Below are 17,295 nucleotides of genomic sequence, written 5' to 3' on the forward strand. Positions count from 1 at the left end.
GTATTAGTTAGTATGCACTATTGAATCATTAAGCCTTATGAGTTCATAAGATGTGTGAGTTCATAACTTAATTAATCTTCTAAAACCATTTCTTGCCTGAGTTAGATCTTGTTTAGGTCTAGCTCAGTTTACCTCTCCTGATCTCAAGTTAAGAACATACCTCATTTTAGATTTAGGAACAAACATAATTCATTGCAAATTTGCAATAGGGAGTTGTACCTAATAATTTAGAGGAAGGTTAGTCTTTTTAAAAGTGACTTTTCAACTATTTTAACCATATATTATTCATGAATTTGGGCATCTAAGAGATAAATTAGAAAAAAAAACAATTTTTTTACCAACAAGTACAATATAATATATTTCATGTTATTCTTTATAGTTGACATTACTATTAAAATTTCCAAACAATTATTCAAAAACATTTTCAATCACAATTTACGCCAAAAACTTTGTAAATAAGTTCTAGAAAGATAAATAACAAAAATCTACTAACCATGACATTCATGGCACCAACCTTATAATTATGGCTTACCTTGGGGCATTTTTCTCTAGAAACATATATGTGGTGGCATAGAGCATCAACTTTCTTTTCATGACCATTTTGTTTTCATGAATAACCTGTACATATAAAGAATTAATATGTGAGATATTCATCCTTTAGAGAAGCTCTTACTATCTTGATTAAATTTCATACTTAAAAAACATAATAAACAATCATTTTAACTTCATACTCTCCCTATTAACTGTACTATACTTGTATGGTTTCTAACATCCTAGCTTCTTACACAAAACCATCAACACAGTGATGAGAAGTAAAATCAGGTGGAACTTGTTTTTCTTCAAATATTTTGCTTATCTTTTTCTTGAAACCTTCATACTCATCCTACAAAATATCATTTAATAATGTTAAGTAGGCATGATGATTTAAGAACATAGGAACTACACGTTTCTATATTTTAATCACATCATCATCACCTTCATATCTTTCCATTCTCAGATAAAATCAAGATAAAATGACTCATTTTCTTTGGAGAAATACATAAAGGGTGACTAGTTCTTTATTTTGAAATTTCTGCAGAATGGTACCCATTTTTTGGCAAAGCTCAAAGTTTCTAGAAGAGAGTAGAAAGTTATGGGAGATGCACCATCATCTAAGACATAACAAGAAAAATTTTCTACTAGATAATCAAGTGCAAGAACAAAAAGAATTGTATTGGCAGTTATCAATGTGGACTTCTTGAACGGATCTATTGTAGTGATGATAACATCCACAGTAGGAAGCTTGGAAATAGATTCTCCATTATATCTACAAGATAAAAACATAACACAACACCCAAGATAAAAACATAACACAACACAATCCCCATTAACATCTAATTACCTACTTCATTCATTCATTCATCCATTTATGAACTATAACATTCAATTAATACAATCACATAACATTCATTAATATGATATAAAATTCATTAATACACAATACTAATCAAGACATTATTAACACATAACAATATTCATTAACATGACATAAAAATCAATATTAATATGCAACATTCATAGATAATTACTTAAAACAATGCTCTTTCATTATCCAATAATGTTTATCAAACAAGGTTTATCAAAGAGCATTTTTAAAAAATCATTTCTTCTTTTTATTTTTCTTAGCTTTCTTAAGGTAAAGGTTGATAGGAGCATCATTATCTTCCTCATTCTCCTCCTCTTGTGGCACATGTAATGTCAAATTTTGATGCCTCCTCCTATTTTGAGGAGCATGAGGCTACTGCACTAAAGGGGTCTCTGTTGCAATAACAAGTAAATGGGTTAAATTGGCATACTCTTTTTTTTTTTTACTATTACAAGTATTTCATTAACTAGTAGAATATAACATGTATTTTTCTTACCTGACAATACCACATCATGTACAATAATATTTTGATCTGCTGCCACCTCAACATGTTGAACACTTTGAACATGTTCCACTCGTTCACCATGCTCTAAAGTATTCAAAAAAAGGTTACACATCAATTTGCAATTGAAGATGTTAAATTCTATTCATAATTGCCTAATTAATTTCTAATAGAAAATTAATACCTCCACCACTATGATGCACATCATGGCCTTCATCACACGCAAGTTGTGTGATAGGATTTGAAGTTTGCAGTTAAATGTTATGCGCATTGTTATGTAGTCAATTTATGTTGGAAACTAACACCAAAAAAGAAATTTCTCAACTATTCAATTTGATTTACTTTTCATTTTACCAATTTACCTATGTCTCATTTAGTGCACCAAATTCTTGGGTATGGCTTTCAGATTCCTGGCGTAAGTGTGCAGCCACAACTTTATAACCTTCCTTCAAGGAAATTTTTTCATCTTTATCTGTGGGCTCTACATTGAATTTTGTGCCCTATATTTTTTACTTAATATCGTCAGTTTTGCATATATGATTTGATTAAACAAAATTGTTTGCAACATTATATTAAAAAAATTATATGAAATTCCATTGCTACTACTTACAAGTTGAGAGTGAAGATTCATATAGCCACCAAAGCCAAGTTTGTGTTGGCCAACCTTTTGTAGTCTTGCTTTTGTAGCTTTTAATGTGTCCTACAATCTATGAAAAGTTTGAAACATGTTAGTTTATATATTTACAAAGATCACTAATTAGTGCATGATTACATTCTACTTAATGCTATCATGACATACCTTCTTTTTCCCTTTTCTAGTTCAATTCCTTCACCATGTAGCCTTTTCTCTTTTGCACCTTCTATTATTTCATTCCACTTTATTGGTGGAATCATAGGAGGACACACATACTTTGGGTTATCCTTTAGACCACTTTTATATTGGCCCCTCATAGTCTTTATATGTTTGGATGTTCTTTTGAGAAGTAGGGCATTGTCAAAAAAATTTTTTTTCCAAAGAGGTCCTCAAAAGATGTAATGAGCTAGTTTTTTTAATTCAACTTCCTATTCATTCCACCTTTAAAAAAAAAAAATGTTAGATCAATAACTTTAATATAGTACAATAAATGGAAGAAAAGAAAAATATTATGGTAATGATATGAAACTACGTACCTTTTAGCTATGGTGGGTCCAAATATCTTCAATGTCATTTCAAAAAGATGATCATAGAAAACATCATTTCTTACAAAAACATCATGAGATTATCAGTCCAAAATGAGTTATGTATAAGTAAACTACAATTACACTATAAATAATAATAGTTTTAAAGCACCTGGAAGCTTTGGTAATTTTAACAGAAATATAGTTTTCTTTTTCAGCATCAATGTCCCCACAAATGAACCAGTACTAGTCACACGAGCTACTTCAGGAAATGGTCCAGCTTCACTAGTAGTGGTCTCTATTGTTCTATCAACTATAGGTGTATCCATTAGTGCACAAAATAGGTCCATGAGTATAAAATCCACCCACCAAAAAAATAATGCATGATTAGCACATTACAAAATATAGCAAAACAAGGTTTTACTAGTTGTACATGGTGTACTCGAAGATGTATGCAAGCTCCTTGTTTCTGACAATGCAATCAAAAATATCAAAGCGGTGAACAAAGGAGGCGTCTGCACTTCATCATGAGTTGAAGAATACATTATTAGGAAATACATTAGCAATGGATAAAGATCAAATGGAATACTAGTAAGAAGCATCTAAAAATCAAATTTAAGTGTTACAATGTTGATAAAAACAAATAATGTTGTAGTAATAGGGCCACAATCTTCTATTATTGCTCATATTGTTTCACATGCATCTAATGAACTTCATCTATCAATTCTTTCATTTATAGCAACAAATCCAACTCTGTCATCATATCAATATGAAATGATTGATTTGTATGGGAGAAATGGATAGCTTCTTATTATGGTTGCATATATAGATGATATGTATGGAATGATGGTAGTTGTAGCTTGGATTGGTTTCTATGGATGGAAATATATTTTAGTTGCATATATATATGATGATTATGGGAGAAATGTAGTAGCTTGTTTGAATGATGTGCTAGAAGATGTTAATGCTAAGATTGTTAAGAAAATACCATTTCCTCCTAGAGTTAGTAAAAATGATATTGGAAGTGTGTTGGTGCAATTAGCTTTGCTGGAGTCAAGGATATTTGTTGTGCATATGAATCCAGACATAGGTATTGATCTATTCTTTGAGGTACTATACCTTGAAATGCTGAACAATACCTATGTCTGGATAGTCATAGATTGACTCTCTTCCCTTCTAGACTTTGATGGACTTGACTATAAAACCATGAATTCACTCCAAGGAGTCCTTGCTATACGTAGGCATATTCCAATTTCAAAAATTCCAATTTCAAAATAGGAGCATGCTTTTAGAGTAAGGTGGAACAACCTTTACATAACTAAGATAATTGATTTCCACTTGAGTGCATTTGGACTATATGCTTATGATGCAATCTGGATAATTGCCCATTTGATTGACAATTTCTTGAGGAAAGGAGGAAATTTTCATTTTACAGGTTATCCCCAGCTCTCCAATTTAAGTGGAAATGAAATAGAATTAATAGGGTTAAAGGTGTTTGTAGGAGGATCATAGTTGTAGAATATATTGCTACAAACAAATTTCACTGGCTTAATTGTTCCTGTAAAATTTGATAAAACTGGAAATTTTCTTGGTTTTACTTTTCAGATCATCAATATAGTTGGAACAGGATTTTGCAAGGTAGGTTGTCGGGCGAATCAATCTGGCTTGTCTATTATTCCTCCAGAAATTAGAGTTGCCAAGTCATACATCCAACAAAGTATGGAACAAAAAATGATTGATATAGAATGGCAAGGTCAAGACAAACTAATACCACATGGGTGGGTATTTCCTAATAATGGCAAGCATCTTTTAATTGATGTACCTAGAAAGGTTGGATTTCAAGAGCTTGAGCATATAGTGGAAGGTAACACCAACATGATGAAGGGCTTCGTTATTGATGTGTTTGCTGCTGCAATGATCTTGTTAGCTTATGCCCTTCCATAAAAATTTGAACCTTTTGGAAATGGGAAATCAAACCCCAAAAATGATGAGATTGTCCAACAAGTTGCCTCAAAGGTTGGTATGTAGAACTATTCTTATATCTGCTACTATACTTTAAGATAATCATCTACAGATTATAGCTCTCATATAATTCTCATATTGCATTTTTTGGTGCACTAGAGTTAATTTGCATATGCATACTAGGGTTATCTTTGTATAATTGTAGTAGTACAAAAATTTGACGCAGGAATGTGGTGTACAACTACTACATTCTTTCTTCTCATAGGAGTTGTTTTATGGACTTCAGAGCATAAATCAAACTATAAGGAGCAAGCCACATTTTTAGCAAAGACATTTGCAACATTTTTTTTTTTTTTTTCCATTTGCAATGGATAAAGATCAAAGTTAAGTGTTATAATGTTGTAAAGAGAAAGTGTTATTTACATGAAGGTTGTGCGCTACAACCCTCAGTATATTGACCATGCAGTCTCACAGGTGTCACAAAATTTTATAAGAAGAACACACAATATTTTAGACCATGTTCCATAATATACTATAAAATATAAACATCTATTGAACTTTTACTATTGCTTAACATTAATTACTGCTTACTTTCAAAAAATTGACTCTAAGTATCAATTCTTCTTTCAGTGCCTTTTTCTCCTCGACTATGTTTCAGTTGAGGAAAAGGTCAAGAATTTCATCACTATATTTTTTTATAAGTTTATGGGCCATGAAGATGGGGTAAGTGCTACATGCGATGTCATCTACAAATGACACCTAAGTTTTAGATCGCATTTGATCTACTGTCATTTTTGCTTTTCCCTATCAATAATTATCAAGTTGTGACATCAATATTAGTAAAATTTGATCAAAATAACTCCAAATCTATAAAGAAAAGAACATAATAATATGACATTTATTTCTATATAATTTGTACAATTACACTAATTAAGGTTTACCTTCGTTGAAGAAGGTGTTTGAGGTACATCCTCGCATGTGCCTTGTGGTGTATCCATGTCGCCTTGTGAAAAAAGATTAGTAATTCTTAGCAATCAATAGTGGAATTAAAGAAATAGAGAAACAATATTTTATGGAACAATCCATTTCATAATTGATCATCAAATTTTATGGAACAATCAACATTTTACGAAGGGGAGAACCTAAGACCAAATTTTGATTTAATCAAAAAATCAAAAGGTACATCACTCATACTTATCTAGATTTGTGATGCCCTCATTGTTATACTAAGAACAAGATAGTAATGAAACACATATGTGGTCAAGGGTGGTAGACCTTGAGCACCTCAAGAGACTAAATAGAAATTGGCAAATTGTACACAATAGTTAGAAGTTCAAGAAGGTAATTTGTATACTCTTTCAATAAATTCAATAACATCAAGGTCTTATCAAGGAAAATCACAAAGTCTTATATATATGAGGATTCTCCTATCTAGCTTCAAGTAAGTTCACAAGAGAATTGAGATTAAGTGATGTGAACCAAGGTTGAAGATATCAAGTACCTTTGTCAGCATAGAACCAGAGTATGATCCAAACATTGAGCTCACATATTAACAAGTATAACAATCGTTTGGATGCATGACACCCATCTTATCAGTATGTGAATCATGACTTTAGTAATAAACAATAATTCCATAATCTGTCATGTCCTTAAGATGACATCCTTTATCGATCATCATCGAGAAAACATGAAGTATGATTCCTAATGAAGATATGGTTGTCACATAATAACATCCATCCATTGATCGTATATGAATACAAATCCTTATTATTAATCATACAAAGATGAGATAATAAAGTTAGAAAGAAACTTGATAAGACAAGCAACATGATCATCCAAAAATTATTATCACTAAGGAGATAACCATATAGAGCATCAATTACCAAACCAATCAGCAATAAATGGTAATATTAACCATGAAATATCAGTTAGCAAGCATATCGAGATTATCACCTTATGTATTGCTCAAATGATCATCATAATCACCCATCAATTATAACCATTACAAGAGGTATTGATTAGGAAGATTGAACATAAAAAAACAAATTTTGTCACACTATTCATGTGTTGTCATGTCACATCAAACAACATAAATGCAGCCATAGTTGTGTGTGTGTGTGTGTGTACATATGTATGTAGTTTCCTACCAACAAATAGATAGTCATGTTATCAACAATCAACATGATATTATCTTTATCACCACCTATGGAAGATTAATCAAATAATGACAAGTGAAGTGAACAAACTAATTAACAGTGATTATTCATTACTATGTAAAGACAGTGATAAACCATTAAATGTCCATTTTTGAAAAAGAAAGGTGCTATCCCAACCTATGGGTGCAAGTATCCAATAACAATGAGATCTATTATAAGAATCAATACCATTCTCAAAGACATCATCGATTATTTCTTATCAGTTATTTATCCTTATTGGATTACTCAAGGGAGTACTTGCCTTTCGAAAATCTATTTGCAAATACTAAAGGAAAATAATCATGAATAGCCCACTATCTTGCATATTTCTAAAGACAAGGTAGACATAGCAATATCATTACTATAAGCAATATTGATGACAACTGCATACGTATAAGGTACATATCAAAATTAGCAATATCATCACTATAAGTGATGTTGTAGACAAGTATAGATAAGAAACAACTATATCAATGCTATAAGTGATATTGAGATATTTGTGTACTTATAAGATAGATCAGGAACAACAAGACACATCATTGCTATAAGCGAAAAGTAGACTTTAGCATATTAGTGCCATATTAGAGTCGACTATCAACACATTGAGAAGACTTGTAGTTATATTAGAAACAAATAGTAGCAATTGGAAGGAGACCTCACACAATTCATATTGTTATAATAAAGTGCATATCTGATATATAGTAGAGATCATCCTGGCATAAATCTCATCAATATATTTGAGATTATTGTGATACACTATTTTATTGATAAGTAATATATATTATAACATCATATTATAAGCAGTATTAATTATAAATCATAATCTTTCATTCTTATATTAATTGGTGTCAATTACCGTCATTACAAGTCTTGTAAAGGACTTTTAGAATCTTCTTGGAAGGAATTTTCTCGCTGATTTTTGTGAGTTAATTGTTCCTAATTCCTAAGAATTAATAGAAGGGGATATTATAAGATTGATATCCTTGTCACTAGGTTGTCACTTAATTGTCGGGCAAAAGATGTAAATGTAATCTATTGGTTGGTTGTCATATATTCAATCTCAGATTGGTGTCTCCTATTGGTTGTTGTCTACATATCATAAGCGATTCATTATTGTTGTGAGGCTGATTTACGTGTGATTTTTCCCATCCTGGGTTTTCACATAAGTTTACCGCTCTTATATACTTGTGAAAGATTTCATATTGTGTATTTGTTATAGTCTATGAATAATAGCTATATTAAAGTTAAATTAAGTTTAAAATTGCACTTATTGTTTCACCACCTATCTCCCTTATAGTTGGTATCAGTGTAGGTTCCTTTGAAAAGGTTTAGCAACTTAAGTTAGATCTGTGATAGCACATGAATTTCTTATTTGGTGATGTTGATTGCCCATTCACCAATGTGCTCTTGCACTAGACATGTCAGGTAACTAAAATATTCCATGAGTTGGTAGAATCAAGAATACTTAGAGGTGTCTGGGATGGTAATCTCATCTTTGTTTTTAATCTAATTTTACTCCTTGCCCATGAAAACTCTTCCACTCTTCTATCCTTCACCAATCTCAAGGACAATATATATATAATATATCTTTGTGCACTTTTATGTGTGTGTGTGTGTGTGTGTGTGTGTGGTAGGGGAATGTGTTTGAATAATTTTTTTAGTATTAAAAATATTTATGCATCCATTACCCTATGTTAAGGGGAAGACTTTCAGTGAATCCATGGAGAGGAGATAAGTAGGCATTGCCTTGTCATCGTTAGGGAAGGGTTAATAGTATGAAGTGTCCATTGCTTATGAAAAAAAAATAGTTTAATTCTCATACATCTATATACACCATTGTGGTGTGGTAGGAAAACTCTTTTCTTTAGTTATGGTTGGTTGATTCCTTTTTTGATATTTGACTATGATTTGTGCATGAGCAAGTGCGCAAGAGCTTGTAAAACAAATCGCCTAGATAAGTTCAAGAAGTTTTTATTATTGTTTTGTATTGATACCATAGTGTTGAGCAGGTGGTTTTGCTTGAGCCAATGGATTGGAAGCTTGCTCCATCCCAACTTTAGTCATATCCATTGTTAGCCAAAATATCTTGATCAAGTCTTCCCTCTGTTGTTGTTGAGGTAGAAACTCAATTTGTAGCTCACTAACTCTTTTCCTGTACACACCATTCAAGTCCTTGATATTATGTAGGTTTTATCGATATCACGAAGATCATTCATGATTTACTCACATTGTATTTGAAAATTGGCTACTACATGGCATTCCACTATAGACAATATTTGTAGAAGATATTAATTTTCTTCATACATGCTTCGATCTGACCATAGGAAGGGAACATACCTATAATACAATGTTATACTTATTATCCATTTCCTTCTCAACACACTAATAATAAATGTCATATTGTAACAACTATTTCTCAATATCTAAAACCAAATCACTAGACCACACTCCACAAATATGAGATACCACCACATCATTGTCAATAATGTGATCAACGACCAATAACAAGGGGTTAGGGGGGCATTTTATATTTCTTCTTATTTTAACCATGAAATTTTTGTAATTATTATGACACTCCATAATGTTCCATTTTAGTGATATCCCAATCTAAGGATTTGAGAGGACAAACATGACTAAAAGGATGCAAAATCATCATATTTTCCTCGATTTTATGGATAAGGACCTAAAAAACACCATTGACATTCTTCTATATTTCAAAATCATATTGTTTCTCTCTTTCCAGATAGACCAACTGCCAATCCAACTCAAAACAAATAAAATAAACTATTCATAATGATGTAAAAAGAAACTCAGGGAAAACTTTTAATAACTTCCCTATGTAAAATACTGTTAAAATGTTGCAATAACTACTAATTATAGAAGCAATAAATAAACCTCCTGCAACCTATAGAGTTCAAAATTTATATTTTGGAATCCATGTGACTTGAATTTTAATGGATGAATATGATATAAGATTGTAGGAAAGAACATTATATAAGAAAATAAAAATACCACAAGGAATATCTTGACATCTTTCCCTACTGCAACATATTGTAGAAAGCTTAAGAACTAATTAATTTCATTTTTGATAGTAACAACAACATCAATAAAGATATTCTCCAGAATAGAAATTCAGGGAACACTTGGAGTAGACCTGAAAAGAAATAAATATGAAGGTTTATTTTTTTTTAAAGCACAAAACCCATTAAAGGTAGACTACACTGTGAGGCACTACATAGAAAAATTAGCCTAAGCTATAATATATTATGAAAACAGGTCTAACCTTTTAAAGAAAAATGAAGCATTTGGCCAGAGAAATAAGATCATCCTACAAAATACAAGGCCAATGCAAATCAACATCAACAAGTGGTACTCCAGCGACTCTAAAAGAAACCATATGAATGTGGCACTAGCAAGAACATTGCTTATTTCTCCACAATAAGATATTGGCAACTATATACAAAACCAAACATTGAGGAAAAATAGCTTAATGAAAATTTTATTTTTATTGTTTGGGACAACAAATGCCCCTACCCTTGCCCCTATTTCAAATGAGCAATTTTTTACAACTATACGACAACCCTTATTTTGCATTATTGTAAAGCAAATTTAGTGTAAAGTTCTTAGGTATATATATTTTTATGATCTATAGAAAGCAATGAAATTTAAAAAATCTAGATTAACTCAGACGCTTTGTTTCTAAATTGCAACACAATAAAACTTCCTCCTGTAAAAACACACCATAGCTCAAAATGTTAACAATAGGGCTTTAGAAAAAGATTTCTTCCTACATTTTCCTCCATTGAGTAGATGATGAACAAGTTTCTGGCATCCAAAAAACCAATTAAATGACTCAGAAATTGATGATTTTTCACTCCTTTCAAATAATGTCTCCAAGTGTTTTTTGGGAACACTCCTTCCAAATGAATGACTTACCAAAGAAATGAGCTTTGTTTCTCAAGTCCATATAACAAAGTTATGAAAATAGTTGGAACATTCATGGCCACAAACTCACATGCTTTCACATTAAATAAACCTTCATTAATGTCCTCTAGCTTTGAGATCTTTATTGGGTTGTACCAAAATGGGACTTCCAAAGATTTAGCAAACTTTGTGAGTCTTCTTTTGTTGTCTTCTGGGTTATCAAAATTCTCACCAATGATTGTGATCTTGAGATGCTTAACTATAGAAGAAGAACATCTTACAGAGAGGGATTGAATCAATGTCATCCATTGACACCCAATACAAATTCCTAGATCAATCACATGAATTCTCTTCCCATGCTTCACGACATCAATGATACCTTGGACAACTATAAATTGTATCACTTTGAAAAATGGAAGTATAGTAGTATAGAGACCAAGTAAAGAATATAACTAGGTTTTTGTGTTATCATTATGCCAATTCTCAGTGAAATCATTCTTGTAGTTATAGGTGAAACTAGGGGTTTTTTCTTTCACCTCATTATTTTTTTGCGTTATAACCCTACTCCCGCGCCCGCAAGCTCATAGTGGAAATCCCTCCTCCCGTGCACTTTTCTCTTCTTCTTTTTTTGTTTATAATCCATGTTGGTTGAAATTTGGACCAAAAAAACTCATATTGGTCAAATTTTCAACTAACTCGGGATCCTAGCAAAAAAAAAAGTTAAAATAAAATGGAAAATGTCATAAGGTTGAAAATTAACACCAAATCTACTAGTGGTAATTAATTTATATCCTTTTTAACCCTATATTTCTCATTTTTGGAGGCTCCCCATATTATTTTGTCCTTTTCTCTCTTTGTGATTGGGTTGCCTTGACTGAGGAATTGTTCAAATACATGTTTTTCTTATCTAGTTAAGTTTTTTTCTTCAGTAGATTTCCACTTCCATTTTTCTCTACCATCTGCATTTATCATTTGTTTGTAATCATTGACATACTCACCCCATAGATTTATTAGTGTATTTTTTATATTTATAGGGAGGTTGTAACTATTCGGTGGTGGGAGTCCATCCCATGAATCTTCCCAGAATAAGGCTTCCCTACCTTGTCAAATAGCCCATGTTAGATTATTGTTTATGAGGGGGTGATATTGCATCATAAAGTTCCAAGATTGTGAGCCTTTTGATATGTTTCTGGTTCTGAAGGGAGATAATGGGTATGAACTGCTACTTGATACTTTTGATAGAGGATCTTTGTCCATTTATTTTCCTATTTCGGGTACATTCTCCATACTAATTTTTCTCCTAGGGCTTCATTTTGCCAACCAAGGTTTTTGATTCCTAATCCTCCTGGTTCTTTTGCCCTACCTATATTTTCCCATTTGATCATGACTAATCTTTTCTTATCTTCTAACCCTTTCTAGAAAAAAATCCTTAATTTTTTTTTGTCTAGTTTCCTTTTTACTCCTTTAGGAAAAGGTCGACAAGACATTTAATATATGGGTATGAAATATAACACTGATTTGATTTTTGTTGCACGTCCAGCCTTGGTTAACCATTTCCCTTTCTAACTTTCTATATGCTTATCCATCTTATATATAATAGGGTTCATGGTTTTACTACTTCTAACACTTTATTTTAGCTAAATTCCTAAGCATTCACAAGGAAATATGTCTTTTCTATATCCCATTATATTGCATATGCCTCTTTTCATGTTCGAGTGAGTGTTCCAGAAGAATATTTATGACTTTTCAATGTTTATCATTTGCCCTAACACTTCCTTATAGGTTTGTATTATTTTTTTGAAATTTTGTACTTCTTTTATTGAGCTTTCTCTAGGGAGTATTGTATCATCTACAAATTGTTGATGTGTTATATTTGGAATACCATTCGCTACAACCACTCACTTTATTTTCCTTTCTGCTTGTGAATATTTAATGGCTCTACCAAACACTTCTACCATGATAATGAATAAGAATGGTGATATTGGATCCACTTTGTCTGATCCCCCTTAATATACTAAATAATCCTTCTAGAAAGCCATTGATAAGAAGAGAGATTTTGGGAGTAGTAATGCAATTAAATATTAGGTTTATCCGTCATCATGAGAATCCAAATGCTTCTAAGGTTTCACACAAGAATCTCTAGTCTACCTTGTTGCAAGCCTTTTGCATGTCTTATTTCATCAGCATACAAGCTTCCTTATTATTTTGGGCAGTGTGTATAATTTATTCTATGATAATAATATCATCATTGATGGATCTGCCTGACAAGAAACCTATTTCTTATTTTAATATTAACTTTGGAAAAAGCCTTTTAATTTTATTAGATAATGCTTTGGATAATAAGTCTTATGGTACCTCATGATTCGATATTTTAAGTATTGAGACTAAGAAGGTATTAGTGATCTTAGTGAGAAGAGATCCTAAATTTCTTGTGGCTTTAATAAATTTTAATATATATATTAAAATAGTATAAACAACATAGGAGTTCACATAGAGAGAAACAACAAAAACAACCAACCCTCACCAAAACATATTGTAGAGGGAGGAAGACAATTGCATAGTAACTTTAAGATTGAACCATAATAAAAACTACTATTTTAGAGTTTGAAGATATCCACATAGCCTAAAAGTACTTTATATTCCTTGGTCCAACATCCTTCTGATAGGAAAAGTCCCTCTGATCAGTAGCAATAGAACCCACTGTACTAATTCCCCATCCACTACCCTTTTGATTTTGATGTTCCTCGTCCCTACTAGTAGAATCCAAGTGACAATTACCTAGTAGCACACTCCAATCAACAATTTCCTCCTTGGTAAGAAAACTTTGATATTTGGTAATATACTACACAACTTTAACTTCATCTTTAAAGATTTGAATAACCCCATCATGCATCAGCTTCATGAATCTGGATCTTGGGATCTCCAAGCAAAAAGATACCTGTGACATTATGTGAAAATGGGCGAGTCTAAGATTAAACTCGGTAGGGCACCTTTTGATGTTTTGAAATTTTTTCTTGTTCCTATCTTTCCAAGGAAGCCATAGTACTTCACCAATTATAACATACCAAAATTTATTTTTAAAAAGATCAAAAGACTTAACATATCCAACCAAAATTTTACACCATGAAAGACCACTCTTTTTGTTCCATTCAACAAGGGAACCAAAAAAAATAGCCCGGATCTTCTTGGCATAAAGTCAATCAAAAAACACATGCTCAAAAATTTTAGTCTGGTTACATAAACTACAAATAACGAGATTAATATTAATGGCTAAAAAAATAGACCCAATACCAAGCTTCTTAATCAACAACAACCATCTAAGATGAATGACTTTTTTCTCACAAGGACTACTCCAAAAATACTCAAAGAAGAATTGACTATTAGAGAAAGGACATTCAAACCCCAAACAATTAACTATATGTAGGAGCTAGAGATTTATCACATTTAAACATATCATTTATCTTCTTAGTAGTAGTGAAATCAATACTATTACCACCACTCCACATCATATTCTTGATAAATGCATCACAATTCAGAATTTTACCAACTTTTTCCTTACCGATCACCTTGGACAACAAGGTATATGTTTTCTTTTGTGATCTAGGAATCTCATACTTCTTGGACAAATCATCCCAAAACCCCAACTTCTTATTAACCAATAGATCACTAATCAATGAAATAACTTTGTCATTCCATTTTTTGGCCGAGTCACTTTGAGTGAGAGCAAGAGGTTTATTGTTTAAGTATAAACTCCACCAAATTGACCTATTAGCAACCACATATCTAGGAGGGTCCCCAGTAGCATTCCTACAAGAGATGAACTCCCACACTTGCGTATAGGAAAACCAAAGAGAATTAAACATTGTAGTACCAAAAATTTTCATCTTGAAGTCCCCCAAAATAATGTCCCAAAAAGGGATTTTTCCCCACTGCTTACTTTTCTAAGAACTGACTGCTTAATATTGTTTCTCTCCAGAACCTTCCAAGGCTCATTCCCCTAAAATGCTTTGTAGATCCACTTAGCCACAAGGGCCATCCCTTGAGCTCTAATATCCTTTAAACCCAGTCCACCAAGATGCCTAAGAAGGCAACACCATTCTCATTTAACATAATGTCTCTTCCTAGAACCCATACCATCTAACCACAAAAAAACCCTAACAATTCTCTCAACAAGATTAAACTAAGACTTAGCAAACAACCAAGTAGAGGCAAAATAAAGTTGATGTGAAGCAAGAACTTTCTAAACAACTTGCACTCTCCCTACCAAAGATAGGGAAGGAGTTTTCCATCTCATGTATTTCCTATTCATTTTACTGAAAAACCAATTCCACATGTCAGAGAAGGAGGGTTCCAAAGAAAAGGGAATAACCCAAGTATTTAGTAATAGTTTTTGGTCCATCCCATATTATTCAACCAATCAGGAGGCACATCCTTGTACCCCAAAACAACAGATTTGTGTGGAGTGACTTTGGCCCCGGAAGCAAGATAGAACAAATTAAGCCTATTCAAAGTCAAAGAGAAGTTATCCTTAGAAAGTTCTAGATAGAGAGCAATGTCATCAGCAAACTAAGCATTAATCAACTCTTCAATATTGGGGAGAGTAATGCCCTTCACAGGAGGACCCAAAGATGTATACCTGAGAATATAGAAAAGAACATTAGCTACAATCACAAAAAGGATTGGTGCAATAGGGCACCCCTAACTAATAGATATTTGTAATACAATAGGTTCTGATAGCTCTCCATTAACGCCAATAACAGTGGAAGAGTCTTGAAACAATTTTTTTATCCAATTGTAGAAGTAGGGAGGAAACCCGAATGCATCAAGCATTCCACAGATAAATGACCACTCAACTCTATCATATGTTTTTCCAAAATCTAGAAATACCATAGCCACATTATGCCCACCTACTTTTGCCCAATTCATAGCCTCCCAACTTGTGATAAGTTTCTCCAATATGTATCTCCCCTTTATAAAACTAGTTTGAGTAACTAACACAATATTTTTGGTGACATTCACAATTCTTCTAACCAAGACTTTTGCAATAATTTTATAGGACAAGTTAAGAAGTGTAATAGACCTCCAATTTTTTAGTTTTGTCCCCCGCCTTTGGAAGTAGTTTGATAACTCCTCTATTCACACTACTTCGAAAAGAGCCAAAATCAAAGGCATCATTATAAAACCTCAACAGTTCTTCACTAATCCAATCCATATTCTCTTTGTAGAATTCAACTGGGAGACCATCAAGCCTTGGTTACCTATTATAACTTTCCATAAATTTTTACCTATTATATCCCAACATTTTTGAAAAAATAAGACTTGGAAGCCATCGAGACCAAGTGATTTATTTGGGTTTAGACCATATAAGGCTTCTTTTATTTCTTCTAGAGAGAAGGGTTTGTTAATAGTTCATTATTCTCATTTGTTATGAGTTTTGATATTGAGTTTTTCCTTATGCTTTGGGCTCTAAGATTGGATCTATCGAAGTCAATCAAGATATTTGTATAGTAGTTTACAAACACCTCGGATACTTGGGATGGATCTTCTATCACATTTCCTTCATTGTTCTTGATTTTTTATTCTATTTGTATTATGTTATTTATAGTGTTGTTGTGAAAGAGTTTTGTGTTGTGGTCCCCCTCTAACAGCCATGTTTCTCATGATTTTAGTTTCCAAAATATTTCCTCTTTTTCTAATAAGTTTTCTTTTTTTGCAAGTAATACTTTTTCTTTGATGTATTTTTTGTATTTCATTCAATTTTTTATTACTTCTTCATTTATTTTTCTTAATTCTTCTTTGATGTCTATTTTCCCTTTGAAAATATAGTTAAAATGATTTTTGTTCCATTTTAATATGTTTTATTAAGTTTTATAGTTAAAATTAATTAGATCCCCTTTAATCATGAACCTGTCTTGCCTTTCTGCAATGTGGAAAAAGCCTAACCTTTTGTTGTTCCCAGAGTATTTCATTGCTTGTTGGAATGTCTACTAGGCTATTTCTTTCAATCCATTCTCTCAAGTCTAATATAACTTGTGATACTATTTGAGAGCCTCCATATTTTTCATCCAAGCTTAGAATGACATTGAAATCACCTCCTATGCATGAGACGTTTGCTTGATTATTTTCTATGAATGCACTTATTTGGTTAC

At 32.1% G+C, this 17,295-nt stretch overlaps 2 pseudogenes; one reads left to right on the plus strand and one right to left on the minus strand.

The window, feature by feature from the left end:
- Window positions 1-3,692: 3,692 nt before the first annotated feature.
- LOC149543605 (glutamate receptor 3.1-like) lies at window positions 3,693-9,282 on the plus strand (annotated as a pseudogene).
- Window positions 9,283-10,010: 728 nt separating this feature from the next.
- The window catches only part of LOC149543606 (uncharacterized), a 63,078-nt pseudogene continuing 55,793 nt past the window's right edge, over window positions 10,011-17,295 (minus strand).

Source organism: Cupressus sempervirens, chromosome 8, assembly GCF_028749045.1.
Source record: "Cupressus sempervirens isolate cs-2001-9-10 chromosome 8, ASM2874904v1, whole genome shotgun sequence".
NCBI lineage: Eukaryota > Viridiplantae > Streptophyta > Pinopsida > Cupressales > Cupressaceae > Cupressus > Cupressus sempervirens.